The following is a 21,347-nucleotide window of genomic DNA, read 5'->3' as shown; positions in this document are numbered from 1 at the left end:
GACGAAGACGATGAGGACAAGACTGCGGGTGCTACGGTGATGGAAGAGAAGAAGATGGCTACGCCCCTTGCAACGGGAGAAAAAAATCGCCCCTCATACGCACACTCGACGACACCAGCAAATCACTTGAAATCTTTCACGGTGCCATACGAGAAACAACATGTTAAGTGGTGTTGTGCACAAACATAAAAGTGGGACGGTTTTTAAGTGTACTAAAGTTGTGTCCAGTTTATTAGACAACAAAAATATCTACCTAGTTGCCGGTATCAATTCACGTTTTTGTTGCGTTCCTCCTCAATCATACCCAACAAATAGTGCATTAGACTGAAAATAGCAAAGTACACTTTAGTACTCAATGATAGCATGTGCGTAAGAGCATTATTTCTGTCTTGTTGATATATGCGTTTGCAACTGTAATCCAAGTCAATACTTAATTTGGTTGCAAACATATTAGATATCTGCATAAAAAACAATCAATCTGTAAGGACATGCATACCGAACAGACATTTTAAAATACCCCATATAAAGAAAAGTATTAATTAAGGTGCAACACAAACATATTTTTAGACACGGTTAACATGAAAGATACTATCATATTTGTAATCTACACATTTTTCTGAGCTATTTTTGTATATAACATTCTAAATTTGAAGTTAGATTTTGAAAGATATGAATATTTTGAAAAATATTTGAATCTGCAAAAAAAGGTTCAAAAGAAAATAACTGGGCAAAAATTGCAACAATGTGCAGCCCATCTACTAAGATGGCACTTGGGCGAAGCAGCTCGATCTTACGTCAACCTGAAATCAAGGGGAAAGGATAGAAAAAGATGGAGAGAGTGTGTGTGTGTGTGGGTGGGGGGGGGGGGGTCCAAACTTGGGTCTCCCAAGCGGAAGCCGAAGGCTCCAGCCACTCGTGTGCTTGTGCGATTGTGGGATTTGAAGCGATAGCGATATACATGAACGAAAGACGATGGACGGCAAATTTATGGAAAAAACGAATCGTTTTTGTCACTTATGGATGGCATTGGTGGGTAATTCTTGCCAATTTCGAGGATAATTTGATGACGGACGGTCAGACGCACTGATCCCTTTATTATTAGGTATAGACCAGCACAAATGCCCGTGCCCGTGCGTTGCAACGGGAATTTTTTTAGATACTCTCAATTATCATAACTCAAGGCCCTCCACATCTCCGGGTCCTCTATTTCAACACGGCGCGTCACCTATATTATCGCATATCTTCCTTTTCGCCTTGCCTGATACTGCTTGCGATGGCCACCTAATCGCAATGTGTTAGAATAAGCGTCAGTCCTATCTTGATCCTCGCACGACACATGTCATTGATCCGCACAAGCAAAAGGAATGTTTAAAACTTATAAAATTAATCCCATCGACTTGGACGTGAGGCCCGCACTCGGCAAGCCACAATTAATCCATACACCCTCTCTTGTACTTACTCTCAGTTTTTTAATTGTATAACTTTATGTTCAATATGCATTCAGTACATGGTTATAATATATCGGAGAAATGCCCATTGTTGTGCCAACCAAATCCACAGTTGTAACAATCTGAACCAAAATCCTTGTGAGTTTTTTTTCTGTAGTTTATATAGTTTTGACTGAATATACTTACTTTTTTGGGAACCTTTATTAGGTTCATATTGTGCATTTTACATTGATTTTTATGCAAGACACTTTCACGGCAAAAAATGATAATTCCTTTGTGTGATTTATGTTATTTAATTTGCACATCGAAGTGTGCAACCATATTTTTTTCGCACTACTTTCTCCACTATATGATTTAATATTCATTGAAAAGATTCTCTACAAAGATGGTGCATTTGGGGTGACCAATTGGTTTTTGTACATTTTTTATTTTAAAAGGGAGGCTATAATGTTATTTGAATAGCCACTAATATTCCTATTGTATTTATTTAGCTATTATTTGTAGTTTCATTCAGCTACGTGAATTATTCAAACATGTTTTGGCCAGACATTTTGTTCTCACATCGTAGTATCTATACAATTTGCATTAGGTAAATTTTTTAATCCATCTTTCAATCTCAAATTCTTACATAGTTTCAATCATTCCGTTGCTCTTCGATTGAATTTTTTCTCTCTACTTCACTGTACCAGTGAAGATTCTAGCCATCTCTTTGTCTTTTGTCTTCTGTCGTGTTGGTCCTTGAATCTAGGCGTGGCCACGAGGTGGGCAAGGTAGAGTAGGGAAGAACATGGGGGTGCTGATGAACGGCTTGAGTCGTGTCATGTTGGCTGCTAGCTTCACGGAGGGTATAATAATCTTCGTGCTGGACCAAAGGTTGGGAGTTTGATCCCAAACCCCAGCGCTTAATTTTTTGCGCAGGCTACCATAGCAGCTGGGCTGGCTGACTCGTCTGCATTTAATGGGCTGAGGCCCACCCAGGCGACGTACGAGCGTACGAGAAGAAAAAAGCTATCGAAACGATCGATGTGGATGGATGACGCAAGAATTAGGTGGTGTTTGGTTCTCTAGTCCTAGGATTTTTTCTAGTCCCTAGGACTTTTTGAAAAAGACTCTTAAGGAGGTGCTTCTAAGGACTTTTAACAAAAGTTCCAAAAAAGTCCCACCCTGTTTGGTTTGCTAGGGACTTTTTCTAGTCCCAACACAAAAAAGTCCCTGGAACCAAACACCCCCTTAGTACCACCTCACCACCTCGCGTATAGTAATCTTAATTAGCATAGGACAGATGCGAGACGAAACCAAGAATATTACCTTGCTTTAATAATAGGTATAGATTAATAGCCATGTGACGTACAGTATAAGACTAGCCACAGTGGGAGTAACTTCGGTGGTAACTTCAAGTCTAACTCAGCAAATTTGTCTATGTGGCAATGAGTTAATGAAGAGAGAGGTAGTTCTAGTAACTTAACTAGTTACTGTAACATCACACATATCAAGGCAAGATGAGTCTATAGCATAATAAATAAAGTGTTGCATGTTACTACACATATGTTACTTCCCACTATAGAGGTAGTAACATAGAGTAGTAACATGCTCATGTTACTACTCTATGTTACTACCCATTGTGGCTAATCTAAGTGTCATGCATCCATCACATTTTTTTATTGTTGTGTGGGACCGTTGCTATAGTGTTCTCTCTCTCTCATCTAACATGCATTCACATGTTATTCTCTACCGACTAAGCTTCATTCGAATAAATAGATGCCTAATGCACGTTGAAATAGAAGTTTGATTTACATTTTGTTTGCACGATTGTATTTTCTCTGACAAGATCTTTAAAACAAGACCAATAATGAATATATTTTAGATTTTTTTGACAACTAAATCCATGCTTCCAACTTGTTCCATACAAATTTATTAACTCCATGCGATAAATTTAATAATGTTTCATTGTGATTCACAAAAAAATCTTATTGTTTCACCATGGCTCTCCGTATTCCATTGCATACCATAATGTTGCATTGTGTTCCAATGTGTATCAAACTGATCCTTAGTAATCTAAAAGTTTGTAATATTAATAGATTTTATTGCAACAAAACTTTAAACTTATCTAGTGTCTAATAAAACATAGCATAGTTCTGTGTACTTTTATAGTTTTTCACCATGTTTTGGAATTTAAATTTTAAAAATTGTTGAAATAAATTCAAAAGTGGTCTCATTTCAAAGTTCTCTTCATCAAAAACACAAAGATGAAAATGGATTATAATTGTACTTTTGGTTCAAAAGATAAAATAGATTTAAACTTGGAAATAAAATGAAAAACATGGGATGCGATGGAGCACAGCTGGAAGGGTGTGCTTGCATGTGGTGAGAGAAAGATCTAACTTGCAAGGAGTGTAAATGCATGGCATCGGATCTCCAAGCAAAAGCAACGACGCATGCATGCACAGTACAATTGTTGTTTTATGCATTTTTTTACTTTAGAAAATCAATATCTATGGAGGTCAAAACACCCCTGAGGATTTAATAAAAAAAAAGAGGCATGAAGGTTCCAGAATGCATGCTACTTCTTGAGCTTGCATTGGTTTTTTCCTTGAAGAGGAAAGGGTGATGCAGCACAGTAGAGATAAGTATTTCCCTCAGTTAAGAACCAAGGTATCAATCTAGTAGGAGAAACGCGCAAGTCCCCAATAGATGCACCTACACAAACAATCAAACACTTGCACCCAACGCAATAAAGGGGTTGTCAATCCCTTCCCGGTCACTTGCAAAGGAGAGATCTAATAGAGATAGATGTAAAAGATTACTAAAACTTGAAAGTAAATAAATTGCAGTAAGGTATTTTCGGTATTTTTAATATATAGATCTGAAAATATAATGAGGAAAATAGACCCGGGGGCCATAGGTATCACTAGAGGCTTCTCTCTTGAAGGAAATAATACGGCGGGTAAACAAATTACTGTCGAGCAATCGATAGAAAGCGCAAAGTTATGACGATATCCAAGGCAATGATTATGCAATATAGGCATCACGCCCGTATCAAGTAGACCGGCTTTTGCCTACATCTACTACAATTACTCCACACATCGACTGACTCATGCCTGCATCTAGAGTATTAAGTTCATAAGAACAGAGTAACGCATTAAGTAAGATGACATGATGTAGCGGGATAAACTCAAGCAATATGATGAAAGCCCCATCTTGTTATCCTCGATGGCAACAAAGCAATACGTGTCTCGCTACCCCTACTATGTCACTGGGTGAAATGATGCAAGTCTGAACCCAAAGCTATGCACCTCTCCCATTAATTGCAAGAAAAACCAATCTAGTTGACCAAACTAAACCAATAATTCAAAGAGAAATACAAAGATACCAAACCATGTATATAAGAATTCAGAGAAGATTCAAATAATATTCATAGATAAGCTGATCATAAATCCACAATTCATCGGATCTCGACAAACACACCACAAAAGAAGATTACATCGGATAGATCTCCAAGAACATCGAGGAGAACATGGTATTGAGAATCAAAGAGAGAGAGGAAGCCATCTAGCTACTAGCTATGGCCTATGGACCCATAGGTCTGAGGTAAACTACTCACACTTCATCGGAAGGGCAATAATGTTGATGTAGAAGCCCTCTGTGATCGAATCCCCCTCTAGCAGGGTATCAGAAAAGGTCCTGCTACCTCTTGAGCACTGCGTTGGTTTTCCCTTGAAGAGGAAAGGGTGATGCAGCAAAGTAGCATAAATATTTCCCTCAGTTTTTGAGAACCAAGGTATCAATCCAGTAGGAGGCCACGCACGAATCCCTCGCACCTACACAAACAAATAAATCCTCGCAACCAACGCGATAAGGGGTTGTCAATCCCTACACGGTCACTTACGAGAGTGAGATCTGATAGATATGATAAAATAATATTTTTGATATTTTTATGATAAAGATGGAAAGTAAAATAGAAGCAAAATAAAAGGCAATGGAAATAACTTGTTGATGGGAGATTAATATGATGGAAAATAGACACGGGGGCCATAGGTTTCACTAGTGGCTTCTCTCAAGAGCGTAAGTATTACGGTGGGTGAACAAATTACTGTTGAGCAATTGACAGAATTGAGCATAGTTATGAGAATATCTAGGTATGATCATGTATATAGGCATCACGTCCGAGACAAGTAGACCGACTCCTGCCTGCATCTACTACTATTACTCCACACATCGACCGTTATCCAGCATGCATCTAGAGTATTAAGTTCATAAGAACAGAGTAACGCTTTAAGCAAGATGACATGATGTAGAGGGATAAACTCATGCAATATGATATAAACCCCATCTTGTTATCCTCGATGGCAACAATACAATACGTGCCTTGCTGCCCCTACTGTCACTGGGAAAGGACACCGCAAGATTGAACCCAAAGCTAAGCACTTCTCCCATTGCAAGAAAGATCAATCTAGTAGGCCAAACCAAACTGATAATTCGAAGAGACTTGCAAAGATAACCAATCATACATAAAAGAATTCAGAGAGATTCAAATATTGTTCATAGATAAACTTGATCATAAACCCACAATTCATCGGTCTCAACAAACACACCGCAAAAGAAGATTACATCGAATAGATCTCCACGAGAGAGGGGGAGAACATTGTATTGAGATCCAAAAAGAGAGAAGAAGCCATCTAGCTAATAACTATGGACCCGAAGGTCTGAGGTAAACTACTCACACATCATCGGAGAGGCTATGGTGTTGATGTAGAAGCCCTCCGTGATCGATGCCCCCTCCGGCGGAGCTCCGGAACAGGCCCCAAGATGGGATCTCACGGGTACAGAAGGTTGCGGCGGTGGAATTAGGTTTTTGGCTCCGTATCTGGTAGTTTGGGGGTACGTAGGTATATATAGGAGGAAGGAGTACGTCGGTGGAGCAACAGGGGGCCCACGAGGGTGGAGGGCGCGCCGGGGGGGGGGGGGTAGGCGCGCCCCCTACCTCGTGCCCTCCTGGTTGATGTCTTGACGTAGGGTCCAAGTCCTCTGGATCACGTTCGTTCCGAAAATCACGTTCCCGAAGGTTTCATTCCGTTTGGACTCCGTTTGATATTCTTTTTCTGCGAAACTCTGAAATAGGCAAAAAACAGCAATTCTGGGCTGGGCCTCCGGTTAATAGGTTAGTCCCAAAAACAATATAAAAGTGTATAATAAAGCCCAATAATGTCCAAAACAGAATATAATATAGCATGGAACAATAAAAAATTATAGATACGTTGGAGACGTATCAAGCATCCCCAAGCTTAATTCCTGCTCGTCCTCGAGTAGGTAAATGATAAAAACAGAATTTTTGATGTGGTATGCTACTTGGCATAATTTCAATATAATTCTTCTTATTGTGGCATGAATGTTCAGATTTGATATGATTCAAGATAAAAGTTTAATGTTGACATAAAAACAATAATACTTCAAGCATACTAACTAAGCAATTATGTCTTATCAAAATAACATAGCCAAAGCAAGTTATCCCTACAAAATCATATAGTCTGGCTATGCTCCATCTTCCCCACACAAAATATTCATATCATGTACGACCCCGGTTTTGGCCAAGCAATTGGTTCATACTTTTAACGCGCTTCAGCCTTTTCAACTCTTACGCAATACATGAGCGCAAGCCATGGATATAGCACTATGGTGGAATAAGGTATAATGGTAGGGGTTATGTGGGAAGACAAAAAAGGAGAAAGTCTCACATCAACGAGGCTAATCAACGGGCTATGGAGATGCCCATCAATTGATGTTAATGCGAGGAGTAGGGATTGCCATGCAACGGATGCACTAGAGCTATAAGTGTATGAAAGCTCAAAAAGAAACTAAGTGGGTGTGCATCCAACTTGCTTGCTCACGAAGACCTCGGGCATTTGAGGAAGCCCATCATTGGAATATACAAGCCAAGTTCTATAATGAAATTTCCCACTAGTATATGAAAGTGACAAAATGAGAGACTCTCTATTATGAAGATCACGGTGCTACTTTGAAGCACAAGTGTGGTAAAAGGATAGTAACATTGTCCCTTCTCTCTTTTTCTCTCATCATTTTTTATTTGGGCCTTTTCTCTTCTTTTTTTATGGCCTCTTTTTTTTATTGAAGTCCGGAGTCTCATCACGACTTGTGGGGGAATCATAGTCTCCATCATCCTTTCCTCACTTGGGACAATGCTCTAATAATGATGATCATCACACTTTTATTTACTTACAACTCATGAATTACAACTCAATACTTAGAACAAAATATGACTCTATATGAATGCCTTCGGCGGTGTACCGGGATATGCAATGAATCAAGAGCGACATGTATGAAAGAATTATGAACGGTGGCTTTGCCACACATACAATGTCAACTACATGATCGTGCAAAGCAATATGACAATAATGGAGTATGTCATGATAAATGAAACGGTGGAAAGTTGCATGGCAATGTATCTCGGAATGGCTATGGAAATGCCATGATAGGTAGGTATGGTGGCTGTTTTGAGGAAGATATAAGGAGGTTTATGTGTGATAGAGCATATCATATCACGGGGTTTGGATGCACCGGCGAAGTTTGCACCAACTCTCAAGGTGAGAAAGGGCAATGCGCGGTACCGAAGAGGCTAGAAAATTGCGGAAAGGTAAGTGTGCGTATAATCCATGGACTCACATTAGTCATAAAGAACTCATATACTTATTGCAAAAATTTATTAGCCCTCGAAGCAAAGTACTACTACGCATGCTCCTAGGGGAAGGGTTGGTAGGAGTTAACCATCGCGCGATCCCGACCGCCACACAAAGGAAGACAATCAACAAATACTTCATGCTTCGACTTCGTTACATAACGGTTCACCATACGTGCATGCTACGGGAATCACAAACTCCAACACATGTATTTTTCAATTCCACAATTACTCAACTAGCACAACTATGATATTACCACCTTTATATCTCAAAACAATTATCAAGCATCAAATTTCTCATGATATTAATTAAAGCAAATTGCCATGCTATTTTAAGACTCTCAAAATAATATAAGTGAAGCATGAGAGATCAATAGTTTCTATAAAAAAATCCACCACCGTGCTCTAAAAGATATAAGTGAAGCACTAGAGCAAAAACTATATAGCTCAAAAAATATAAGTGAAGCACATAGAGTATTCTAATAAATTCCGAATCAAGTGTGACTCTCTCAAAAGGTGTGTACAGCAAGGATGATTGTGGTAAACTAACAAATAAAGACTCAAATAATACAAGACGCTCCAAGCAAAACACATATCATGTGGTGAATAAAAATATAGCTCCAAGTAAAGTTACCGATGGAAGTAGACGAAAGAGGGGATGCCTTCCGGGGCATCCCCAAGCTTTGGCTTTTAGGTGTCCTTAGATTATCTTGGGGTGCCATGGGCATCCCCAAGCTTAGGCTCTTGCCACTCCTTGTTCCATAATCCATCAAATCTTTCACCCAAAACTTGAAAACTTCACAACACAAAACTCAGCAGAAAATCTCGTAAGCTCCGTTAGCGAAAGAAAACAAAAGACCACTTCAAGGTACTGTAATGAACTCATTATTTATTTATATTGGTGTTAAACCTACTGTATTCCAACTTCTCTATGGTTTATAAACTATTTTACTAGCCATAGATTCATCAAAATAAGCAAACAACACACGAAAAACAGAATCTGTCAAAAACAGAACAGTCTGTAGTAATCTGTAACTAACGCAAACTTCTGGAACTCCAAAAATTCAGCCAAAAATAGGACGACCTATACAATTTGTTTATTGATCACAGCAATTGGAATCAATATTTTATCACGTTCTGGTGATTTTAAACAATTATTTTCGTGAACAGAAAGTTTCTGGAATTTACAGCAAGATCAAATAACTATCATCCAAGAAGATCCTATAGGTTAAACTTGGCACAAACACTAATTAAAACATAAAAAGACATCTAACCAGAGGCTAGATCAAATATTTATTCCTAAACAGAAGCAAAAAAGCAAAAAACTAAAAATAAAATTGGGTTGCCTCCCAACAAGCGCTATCGTTTAACGCCCCTAGCTAGGCATAAAAGCAAGGATAGATCTAGGTACTGCCATAAAAATAAGATATATCGTTAAAACTCATTTCATACTCTCTACGTTCGGCAGCAAGCTTTCTTTGTGGCAAGCAAAAGTAATCAAAAGGGCTAAATTTAATGGGACAAAAATCCCCAAGATCAACCTTAGGAGGTATAGGTTCCTCCTTCGGCCCTTCATATTGCACAACCAATTCATCATTATAGCATTCTTTTGACAGAACTTGGTGAGCCTATATTCGAGAGAATATCCTAGCTCATTATTTTGAATAGCAAAATCATCATTATGTTCAGAAATTCTATCAACTAGAATATTGGTAGGAACCTTTTTTCTAAGGTTTTCATTAAAAGCAACATAATCTAGAGATTGAAAACGCATTATTTCCTCTTGATCAAATAAGATAGTTTCTATGGGAGGACGTCCAGCGTCCACCCTATAATGCGCAAAGATTTCTTTGGCATCTTTTATAATAAATCTAAACTCATGAGCCAAAAAGATAGTAGCGGCACGCTTAACAGAAGAATGCTCAATGTTAGAAAATTCTAGGAAAATCCTCTGTATGCAGGGATGCATGTGCATAAATTGTCTTTCAAGTTCAACTACAAGCATGGCGATAGCGTCCGCAAGACTACTAGTTCTATGAAGAATAGAACTACCCATAGAAGGCAAAGCACCGGCACAAGTAAAGAAATCTTGGATAACTCCTTTTCCAATAATGTTACCACTACCAATTCAGAATTTTTTTGTATGTAAGGTAGGGGATTCTTTAGCAGGAGCATCAGAATTTCCCATGATATTATTATTATCCTTATCGACAATAATTTCCCCAGTTTTAGACATAACGGCAGAAAGTGCGCGGAGCAAAAAGAAAGAGGGAGGCAAAAGGGAAAAGAGAGAGAGAGAGAGCGAATAAACGGCAATGGTGAAGTGGGGGAGAGGAAAACGAGAGGCAAATGGCAAATAATGTAATGCGGGAGATAAGGGTTTGTGATGGGTACTTGGTATGTTGACTTTTGCGTAGACTCCCCGGCAACGGCGCCAGAAATCCTTCTTGCTACCTGTTGAGCACTGCGTTGGTTTTCCCTTGAAGAGGAAAGAGTGATGCAGCAAAGTAGCGTAAGTATTTCCCTCAGTTTTTGAGAACCAAGGTATCAATCCAGTAGGAGGCCACGCACGAGTCCCTCGCACCTACACAAACAAATATATCCTCGCAACCAACACGATAAGGGGTTGTCAATCCCTACACGGTCACTTACGAGAGTGAGATCTGATAGATATGATAAGATAATATTTTTGGTATTTTTATGATAAAGATGCAAAGTAAAATAGAAGCAAATAAAAGGCAAGGAAATAACTTGTTGATGGGAGATTAATATGATGGAAAATAGACCCGGGGGCCATAGGTTTCACTAGTGGCTTCTCTCAAGAGCATAAGTATTACGGTGGGTGAACAAATTACTGTTGAGCAATTGACAGAATTGAGCATAGTTATGAGAATATCTAGGTATGATCATGTATATAGGCATCACGTCCGAGACAAGTAGACCGACTCCTGCCTGCATCTACTACTATTACTCCACACATCGACCGCTATCCAGCATGCATCTAGAGTATTAAGTTCATAAGAACAGAGTAACGCTTTAAGCAAGATGACATGATGTAGAGGGATAAACTCATGCAATATGATATAAACCCCATCTTGTTATCCTCGATGGCAACAATACAATACGTGCCTTGCTGCCCCTACTGTCACTGGGAAAGGACACCGCAAGATTGAACCCAAAGCTAAGCACTTCTCCCATTGCAAGAAAGATCAATCTAGTAGGCCAAACCAAACTGATAATTCGAAGAGACTTGCAAAGATAACCAATCATACATAAAAGAATTCAGAGAAGATTCAAATATTGTTCATAGATAAACTTGATCATAAACCCACAATTCATCGGTCTCAACAAACACACCGCAAAAGAAGATTACATCGAATAGATCTCCACGAGAGAGGGGGAGAACATTGTATTGAGATCCAAAAAGAGAGAAGAAGCCATCTAGCTAATAACTATGGACCCGAAGGTCTGAGGTAAACTACTCACACATCATCGGAGAGGCTATGGTGTTGATGTAGAAGCCCTCCGTGATCGATGCCCCCTCCGGCGGAGCTCCGGAACAGGCCCCAAGATGGGATCTCACGGGTACAGAAGGTTGCGGCGGTGGAATTAGTTTTTTGGCTTCGTATCTGGTAGTTTGGGGGTACGTAGGTATATATAGGAGGAAGGAGTACGTCGGTGGAGCAACAGGGGGCCCACGAGGGTGGAGGGCGCGCCTGGGGGGGGGGGGTAGGCGCGCCCCCTACCTCGTGCCCTCCTGGTTGATGTCTTGACGTAGGGTCCAAGTCCTCTGGATCACGTTCGTTCCGAAAATCACGTTCCCGAAGGTTTCATTCCGTTTGGACTCCGTTTGATATTCTTTTTCTGCGAAACTCTGAAATAGGCAAAAACATCAATTCTGGGCTGGGCCGCCGGTTAGTAGGTTAGTCCCAAAAATAATATAAAAGTGTATAATAAAGCCCAATAATGTCCAAAACAGAATATAATATATGGAACAATAAAAAATTATAGATACGTTGGAGACGTATCAGGTCCCAAGATGGGATCTCACGGGTACAGGAGGTTGCGGCGGTGGAAAAGTGTTTTCATGGATGCCTCTGAGGGTTTTGGAATATATGTGAATATATAGGAGGAAGAAGTAGGTCAGGAGGTCTCCGGGGTGGCCACAGGCCCTAGGGGCGCCCCCCCTATAGGGCGCGCCCCCTGGCTTGTCGTCTACTCCAAGGGTCTCCGACTTGGACTCCAAGTCCTTCGTGTGTCTTCTGGTCCAAGAAAAATCATCATGAAAGTTTTATTCCGTTTGGACTCCGTTTGATATTCCTTTTCTACGAAACTCAAAAACAAGGAAAAAAATAGAAACTGGCACTGGGCTCTAGGTTAATAGGTTAGTCCTAAAAATAATATAAATAGCATATTAATGCATGTAAAACATCCAAAACAGATAATATAGTAGCATGAAACAATTAAAAATTATAGATACGTTGGAGACATATCAATGCACTGGAGCGAGACGAGAGGACCCACATGGCCTCCACGCAGGCATGGGGGTGGCGAGGGGGTGGCCTGTGCCCCAAGGCCATGTGAGGCCCATGTGAACCATCTTCATCCCATTCTTCCGCCTATAAATTCCATATTCCGCTAAACCCTTCGCAAGAGTTTTCTCCAAAATTTTCCACCGTCACAAGTTTTTGTTCCAAGGATATCCAATCTGGAGGCCTGTTCCGGCACACTTCTAGAGGGGGAATCCATCACGGGAGGCTTCTTCATCACTCTTACTGCCTCCATGACCATGTGTGAGTAGTTTCCTTAGGACCTTAGGCTCCATAGCAGTAGCGAGATGGCTCTCTCTCTCTCTCTCTGTGTGTGTGTGTGTGTGTGTGTGTTTGATCTTCAATACCAAGTTCCCATGAGCTGTCTCACATGATTGGGATCAATTCAATGTAACCGGTGGTGTATTTGTTGGGATATGATGAATTGTCACTTTATGATCAGATTGTTCATTGAATTCAATTGAATCTTTAAGGTTTCTTTGTTGTATAGTTAAATATTTTTGTACACTCTCCGATCTATCTAGCTTCTTTGGCCAAATTTGATGGCATTTCTTCAGAGGGAGTGGTCCACTCTAGTGTGTTCTAATCTTGCGGTGATATATATCCCAGTGATAGAAAGGAACAAGACATGTATTGTTGCCACTAAATAGAAACTGACGGTTTCTTGTCATATTGCTTGATATATTATGTCATTTTGGTTATTGCAATGATTTGATTGTCATGAACTTAATAGTTCCAAATGCATGCTGGATAGCGGTCTCGGGGGGTGAAGTATTAGTTGTAGATGTAGTCGAATAACGGTCTACATATCATAGACGTAATGCCTATATGAGATTGTACCATGAATGATCATAATCATAAATAAAATATTACTCCCTTCAAAAAATGGTATAAATATTGCAATTTAATCATTGCCCAATTGTAATTTATTTACTAGACTTCACTGTTATGCTTATGAGAGATGCCACTAGTGAACCTATGGCCTCCTGGGACTATTCTCCATTACCAAAAACTTCTACAAAAATATCACTCTTTGTGTGCCATTTCTTTTATTTTACCTTTCTATCAATTACCATTATCATATGTAATTTTATCTTGTAACTAGCAAGACAAGAAGCTTGGAAACCTTCTCAACGTGTTAGAGAAAAGTTTGCTTTGTGCATTGTGCACATGTAACGATGACTTTGTTTGCTGAAAGAATTCCTTCTAGTTCAATAAACCTTGGTTCTCTAATCGAGAAAAATACGTATTGCTAGGTTACTTCACACTTATACTTGGGGTTTATCCAACCACTCTACGAGAGAGCAAGCAGGCCTCAAGGGCCCCCATGCTATAGGTGTCCCTGTCAGGGTGAAAACGAGCGGCTAGGATGGAAGGGCACCGACACATATGCTCTATTAGATATTTTCACGCCATCGTGTGAACAACACTTTCTTTATATGTTTGTCTTACCATGCTGATGGTGGCAGCTAGGGTTTCCTCCGATCGATCACGAAAGGGTGAACTTGCCTGACTGACATAGATAGCCGGATCGAGGACCTTCCTGGAGTAAGATAATTAGTGCACGCCCATCCCTCCCCTCTTATCCGCCAAATTTCTTTCGGTTGGATCAAGTTCATCGACATTGTAGTTCTCAATGTCGTAGCAGAAATTAAAGTCCCTAACCCTAGGCCCTAGCGAGTGAGAGAGGAATGGGGAAAGGTTGCGACCCAAGCGGGTAGATGTAGCGTTAAACATGTCGTGTAGTAGCTCAACGGTTCGGGGTATGGTGTTGATCTAGCCAAGAGAGTCTAATGTAGCCGAACTATAAACAGACGGTCTATTCTCACATGACCAGTTGGTCGTCGAACAATGGGCGTCCACTCGTTGCTATGCCCACCCAGGCAGCGAGCAATTCTACATGCACATGCACATAATTACGGATTCAATGGGGAAGCTTAGCTGGGATGGTTTAATTGGCAGAAATCAAGGTCAAGGACCCACATCCCCTAAAATTCAAGAGGGGTGAAGATTAGTTAACAAAGAGATTGTCTAAACAAGAGATGCTACACATACATAGAATTGGTTAAGGCCTTACGAGTTATATGTAACAATTAATGTGGAACCTTAGGATTGGATGTATTAAGGGAGGAATGGGCAACCTACTAAATCATACGTGACTTTCCTAACTAACCCCCCATTCACGAGTTGGGCCCCTTCCTCCCGTAATTGGTCCAATCCTAAGGTTCCACTTTAACCTTTAACTAAAACCCATAACCAACTAGTAGAATGTCTGTGCGTTGCTACTGGCTATAATGCAAATACTTTTGGAAGCATCTCTGGTCCGAACTCTTAATCCAATTATGTCCCTTAATCAAAATTGTGTGCGTCTTAGGAGCTACTATAGGTTTGCTCCTGTGGTTGTTGGCCGGTGGTCGGCATCTTATCATAAGATCGTAGCATTCTCTCTTTAGTTTTTCTTTTTTTTCCATTTTCTTTATTTTCCCCGTACAATTGGCATGCTCACGCCTTTCCTCTACCAATGAAAACATAGCTCACCTTTGTACTTTCTATGCTGCTTCATGTGTTTTTTTTTTCTGTTAGAGAGAAAGTTCTTGTGTTAGCGAGAGATGTAGAACTGCATAATGGAACTGCAATTGATCATTCAAAAGCAGCATCAGATCAAAACAAGCTCATCTCACAACAGTTCTAGTTGATTTTTTATATATAATATACGAGAAAGTACCCTTCGATAGTAATGCCCTTCCACCTCATCTCTTAACCAAGTGTGCGATTATTTTCGATGTTGTGGAGCTACAGTTACGGGCATCTAAGAAACATCAAATCATATATTACAGACATGTTCATTTCCATGTTCTCTAAAGCCAGAAGGTATTACAGACATGTTCATTTCCATGTTCTCTAAAGCCCGAAGGTCCTAAAGTGGGATTTATAAACTAACAAGGCAATGATACATTTCCAACATCAGTACAACAAGAAGCTGCACGGGCCTAACAATACTACACCATCAATGAACTTAATAGAACTCCATTCCGAAGTATCGTCTACAATCCACATCATTTATATATGTTCCAAAAAGCACCATAGCAAACCTATAGATTTGCAGCATTCTATTTTCTTTAGTGCTCCCTAAACAGAACTATCTATACCTAAGACATTGGTGTCACTTGATAACATATATCCTCTAATTAAATGGCATGATGAGAAATGCCACCCAATAGCATTCAACATTCTGCAAAATCAAAAAAAGTTAGAATTAAGTATTAGCTATTTAAGCAATCATATTTTTATTTAAATTTTAGATGAGCACACACACACCCTCCTGATATATTTCGGGGATACCAATGTGGATTTTTTCTTCAACGTTAGCATCTAAAGCATCTAGATGCAGGCAGAAACTAAATCGTGCAATAAGTTTTAGAGTTCTCAAACTTAATGGCCAGATCATCTATCCCGGTTTCTCGTTACTCACCTCGGTATCAAGGAATCTATTTTGCTCTTCTATGTATACATGTACCAGATCTATACCATGGGCCACAAAATTGTAGGTATCAAAAATTAAATTCTTCAAGGTATAGATCTAAGGATTGCACAAAGCAGTAATTGAATGATCTAGAAACCAAACTATGCCTGAGTAATTGGGGTGAGGAATTGGTTTGTTACATTCCGTTCATGCAAAAAATCTTGTGGTCCTAGTGGAACACCACGCATGCAGCCACAACCTATAGCCACCATCTTCATGAGGATGTGCCCTCATTGTTATGGGGCTTTGCTACCTCTTAAGCTTGCGTTGGTTTTCCCTTGAAGAGAAAAGGGTGATGCAGCAAAGTAGCGTAAGTATTTCCCTTAGTTTTGAGAACCAAGGTATCAATCCAGTAGGAGATAACGCAACAAGCCACCGAATACCTACACAAACAAACACCAACTTGCAACCAACATGACAAAGGGGTTGTCAATCCCTTCACGGTTATTCGCAAAGTGAGATCTGATAGAGATGGATAAACGCTAAAGTAATATTTTTTGGTATTTTTGGTTTATGGAACAGAAAGTAAAAGAAAACTAATATGTTGTAAAATAGACCCGGGGGCCATAGGTTTCACTAGAGGCTTCTCTTAAGAAAGGAATTATTATGGTGGGTGAACAAATTACTGCCGAGCAATTGATAGAAAAGCGCAAAGTTATGACGATATCTAAGGCAATGATCATGAATATAGGCATCACGTCTGCGTCAAGTATACCGAAACGATTCTGCATCTACTACTATTACTTCACACATCGACTGCTATCCAGCATGCATCTAGAGTATTAAGTTCATAAAGAACAGAGTAATGCCTTAAGCAAGATGACATGATGTAGAGGAATTAACTCAAGCAATATGATGAAAACCCCATCTTTTTATCCTTGATGGAACAATACAAGACGTGTCGGTTCCCCTTCTGTCACTAGGATCGAGCACCGCAAGATTGAACCCAAAGCTAAGCACTTCTCCCATTGCAAGAAAAACCAATCTAGTTGGCCAAACCAAATCGATAGTTCGAAGAGACTTGCAAAGATATCAAATCATGCATAAAAGAATTCAGAGGAGATTCAAATAATATTCATAGATAAGCTGATCATAAATCCACAATTCATCAGATCTCAGAAAACACACCACAAAAGAGTATTACATCGAATAGATCTCCAAGAACATCGAGGAGAAGTTTGTATTGAGAATCAAAGAGAGAGAAGAAGCCATCTTGCTACTAGCTATGGACCCGTAGGTCTGAGGTAAACTACTCACGCTTCATCGGAGAGGCAATGGTGCTGATGTAGAAGCCCTCCGTGATTGAATCCCTGCTACCTCTTGAGCATGCGTTGGTTTTTCCCTTGAAGAGGAAAGGGTGATGCAGCAAAGTAGCATAAGTATTTCCCTCAGTTTTTGAGAACCAAGGTATCAATCCAATAGGAGGCCACACGCAAGTCCCTCGTACCTACACAAACAAATAACAACCTTGCAACCAACGCGATAAAGGGGTTGTCAATCCCTTCACGGCCACTTGCAAAAGTGAGATCTGATAGAGATGATAATATTTTTGGTATTTTTATGATAAAGATTGAAAGTAAAGATTGCAAAGTAAAAATAGATTGGAAACTTATATGATGGAAAATAGACCCGGGGGCCATAGGTTTCACTAGTGGCTTCTCTCAAGATAGCTAGTATTACGGTGGGTGAACAAATTACTGTCGAGCAATTGATAGAAAAGTGCATAATTATGAGAATATCTAGGCATGATCATGTATATAGGCATCACGTCCGTGACAAGTAGACCGACTCTTGCCTGCATCTACTACTATTACTCCACACATCGACCGCTATCCAGCATGCATCTAGAGTATTAAGTTCATAAGAACAGGGTAACACATTAGGTAAGATGACATGATGTAGAGGGATAAACTCAAGCAATATGATATAAACCCCATCTTTTTATCCTCGATGGCAACAATACAATACGTGCCTTACTGCCCCTGCTGTCACTCGGAAACGACACCGCAAGATTGGACCCAAAGCTAAGCACTTCTCCCATGGCAAGAAAGATCAATCTAGTAGGCCAAACCAAACTGATAATTCGAAGAGTCTTGCAAAGATAACCAATCATACATAAAATAATTCAGAGAAGATTCAAATATTGTTCATAGATAATCTTGATCATAAACCCACAATTCATAGGATCTCGACAAACACACCGCAAAAAGAGTTACATCGAATAGATCTCCAAGAAGATCGAGGAGAACTTTGTATTGAGATCCAAAGAGAGAGAAGAAGCCATCTAGCTAATAACTATGGACCCGAAGGTTTGTGGTAAACTACTCACACATCATCGGAGAGGCTATGGTGTTGATGTAGAAGCCCTCCGTGATCGATCCCCCCTCCGGCGGAGCGCTGGAAAAGGCCCCAAGATGGGATCTCACGGGTACAGAAGGTTGCGGCGGTGGAATTAGGTTTTTGTGGTGCTCCTTGATAGTTTCTGGGTACGTAGGTATATATAGGAGGAAGAAGTAGGTCGGTGGAACCACGAGGGGCCCACGAGGGTGGAGGGCGCGCCCAGGGGGTAGGCGCGCCCCCCTGCCTCGTGGCTCCTCGTTCGTTTCTTGACGTCCACTCCAAGTACTCTGGATCACGTTTGTTCCAAAAATCACGCTCCCGAAGGTTTCATTCCGTTTGGACTCCGTTTGATATTCCTTTTCTGCGAAACACTTAAATAGGCAAAATAACAGCAATTTGCACTGGGCCTTGGGTTAATAGGTTAGTCCCAAAAATAATATATAAGTGTATAATAAAGCCCATTAAACATCCAAAACATAATATATAATAGCATGAAACAATCAAAAATTATAGATACGTTGGAGACGTATCAAGCATCCCCAAGCTTAATTCCTGCTCCTCCTCGAGTAGGTAAATGATAAAAACAGAATTTTTGACGTGGAATGCTACCTAGCATATTTCTCAATGTAATTTTCTTTATTGTGGCATGAATGTTCAGATCCGAAAGATTCAAGATAAAAGTCTAATATTGACATAAAAATAATAATAGTTCAAGCATGCTAACTAAGCAATTATGTCTTATCAAAATAACATAGCCAAAGAAAGCTTATCCCTACAAAATCATATAGTTTGGTCATGCTTCATTTTCGTCACACAAAATGCTCTCATCATGCACAACCCCGATGACAAGCCAAGCAATTGTTTCATACTTAGCCTTTTCAAACTCTTTTCAACTTTTATGCAATATATGAGCGCGAGCCATGGACATAGCACTATGGGTGGAATAGAATATAATGATTGAGGTTGTGTGAGAAGACAAAAAGGGAGAAAGTCTCACATTGACGCCGCTAATCAACGGGCTATGGAGATGCCCATCAATTGATGTCAATGCAAGGAGTAGGGATTGCCATGCAACGGATGCACTAGAGCTATAAATGTATGAAAGCTCAACAAAATAAACTAAGTGGGTGTGCATCCAACTTGCTTGCTCACGAAGACCTAGGGCATTTGAGGAAGCCCATTGTTGGAATATACAAGCCAAGTTCTATAAGGTAAAATTCCCACTAGTATATGAAAGTGACAAAATAGGAGACTCTCTATCATGAAGATCATGGTGCTATTTTGAAGCACAAGTGTGGTAAAAGGATAGTAACATTGTCCCTTCTCTCTTTTTCTCTCATTTTTTTTATTTGGGCCTTTTTTTTTCTTGGCCTCTTTTCTTTCTTATTTCTTTTTTCTTTCGTCCGGAGTCTCATCCCGACTTGTGGGGGAATCATAGTCTCCATCATCCTTTCCTCACTTGGGACAATGCTCTAATAATGATGATCATCACACTTTTATTTACTTACAACTCAATACTTAGAACAAAATATGACTCTATGTGAATGCCTCCGGCGGTGTACCGGGATATGCAATGAATCAAGAGTGACATGTATGAAAGAATTATAAAGGTGGCTTTGCCACAAATACGATGTCAACTACATGATCATGCAAGTCAATATGACAATGATGATGCGTGTCATAATAAACAAAATAGTGGAAAGTTGCATGGTAATATATCTCGGAATGGCTATGGAAATGCCATAATAGGTAGGTATGGTGTCTGTTTTGAGGAAGATATAAGGAGGTTCATGTGTGATAGAGCGTATCATATCACGGGGTTTGGATGCACCGGCGAAGTTTGCACCAACTCTCAAGGTGTGAAAGGGCAATGCACGGTACCGAAGAGGCTAGCAATGATGGAAGGGTGAGAGTGCGTATAATCCATGGACTCAACATTAGTCATAAAGAACTCACATACTTATTGCAAAAATCTACAAGTCATCAAAACCAAGCACTACGCGCATGCTCCTAGGGGGATAGATTGGTAGGAAAAGACCATCGCTCGTCCCCGACCGCCACTCATAAGGAAAGCAATCAAAGAACACCTCATGCTTCAAATTTGTCACACAACATTTACCATACGTGCATGCTACGGGACTTGCAAACCTCAACACAAGTATTTCTCAAGTTCACAATTACTCAACTAGCACACCTCTAATATTACCACCTTTATAACTCAAAACAACTATCAAGTATGAAACTTCTCTTAGTATTCAATGCACTTTGTAAATTACCATGCTGTTATAAAGGACTCTCAAAAATAATATAAGTGAAGCATGAGAGATCAATAATTTCTATAAAATAAAACCACCACCGTGCTCTAAAAGATATAAGTGAAGCACTAGAGCAAAATTGTTTAGCTCAAAAGATATAAGTGAAGCACATAGAGTATTCTAATAAATTCCGATTAATGTGTGTCTCTCTCAATAGGTGTGTACAGCAAGGATGATTGTGGTGAACTAAAAAGCAAAGACTCAAATCATACAAGACACCCCTAGCAAAACACATATCATGTGGTGAATAAAAATATAGCTCCAAGTAAAGTTACCGATGGACGAAGACAAAAGAGGGGATGCCTTCCGGGGCATCCCCAAGCTTAGGCTTTTGGTTGTGCTTGGATTTTACCTTGGGGTGCCTTGGGCATCCCCAAGCTTAGTCTCTTGCCACTCCTTGTTCCATAATCCATCAAATCTTTACCCAAAACTTGAAAACTTCACAACACAAAACTTAACATAAAATCTCGTGAGCTCCGT

Source organism: Triticum aestivum, chromosome 3D (genome assembly GCF_018294505.1).
Source record: "Triticum aestivum cultivar Chinese Spring chromosome 3D, IWGSC CS RefSeq v2.1, whole genome shotgun sequence".
Taxonomy (NCBI): Eukaryota; Viridiplantae; Streptophyta; class Magnoliopsida; order Poales; family Poaceae; genus Triticum; species Triticum aestivum.
The sequence above is the reverse complement of the archived record's forward strand: the minus strand, read 5'-3'. Positions refer to the sequence as shown.